Here is a 935-nt window from a genome sequence, read left to right on the forward strand (position 1 = left end):
ATACGTTTAATTTAAACATTTTAATTTTAAATGTTCATTTACGTCAGTCAGACAGTGATCTAATCGTTATACGATGATCTATGCATATATATATATATATATATATATATATATATATATATATATATGAAATAAAATGGAGGTGGAAGGACCTGAATACTCAACGTTTCGCCCGATTTATGCGGGCTTCTTCAAGAGGGATGGTCATTGACCAATTATATATATATATATATATATATATATATATATATCATAATTTAGGAATTTAAAATTTGTGATTTGAAAAAGTTAAATTTCAAATATAGAAATTTTATTGCATGCAAGACAAAGAATACAGTATAGTAAATATATATTTCCTTAACCCATGAGCTTTCGATGTTTATACATCTCCTCGGAGGAAAAATATTAGCAAATATTATAAAAGGTTTGCACCTAGTTTGGTAAGCGTAATAAACATAGAAAATTAAATTAAATGTTTTAAAAGTTTTTAAATCATTTTAACGACATAGAATAAAGGAAATTGGATATTGATTACGCAAAAATATATATATATATATGATATATGATAAATTTTTTTTCACCGGATTGATATAATCAAAGATTTGCGGATATCCAATCAAACTAAAGAAAAAACTGTGGAAATATGTATATATTGGATTGTTACCAGCTTCCTTGGATTTATTACAATACACGTTGGATCTTTTTACCTGCCGAATGCCAAGAGCTTCCATTACAGGATTCAGCACACATTTTCGATTTGAAGTTCAATATTAAAGTTTTCAAACTATAAAATCTTATCTGTTTTTGGTATTCCTTTCATACGATTCCCTAGATTTTAATAAAACATCATTTTGATTATCTAAAGTCGGGGCATATACTGAGATAACTGATATGTAACGATCACAAGGTCCCCTCAGTAACATGATTCGGTCTTC

The sequence above is a fragment of the Euprymna scolopes genome, chromosome 31 (genome assembly GCF_053919585.1).
Source record: "Euprymna scolopes isolate OS-2025 chromosome 31, ASM5391958v1, whole genome shotgun sequence".
Classification (NCBI taxonomy): domain Eukaryota; kingdom Metazoa; phylum Mollusca; class Cephalopoda; order Sepiida; family Sepiolidae; genus Euprymna; species Euprymna scolopes.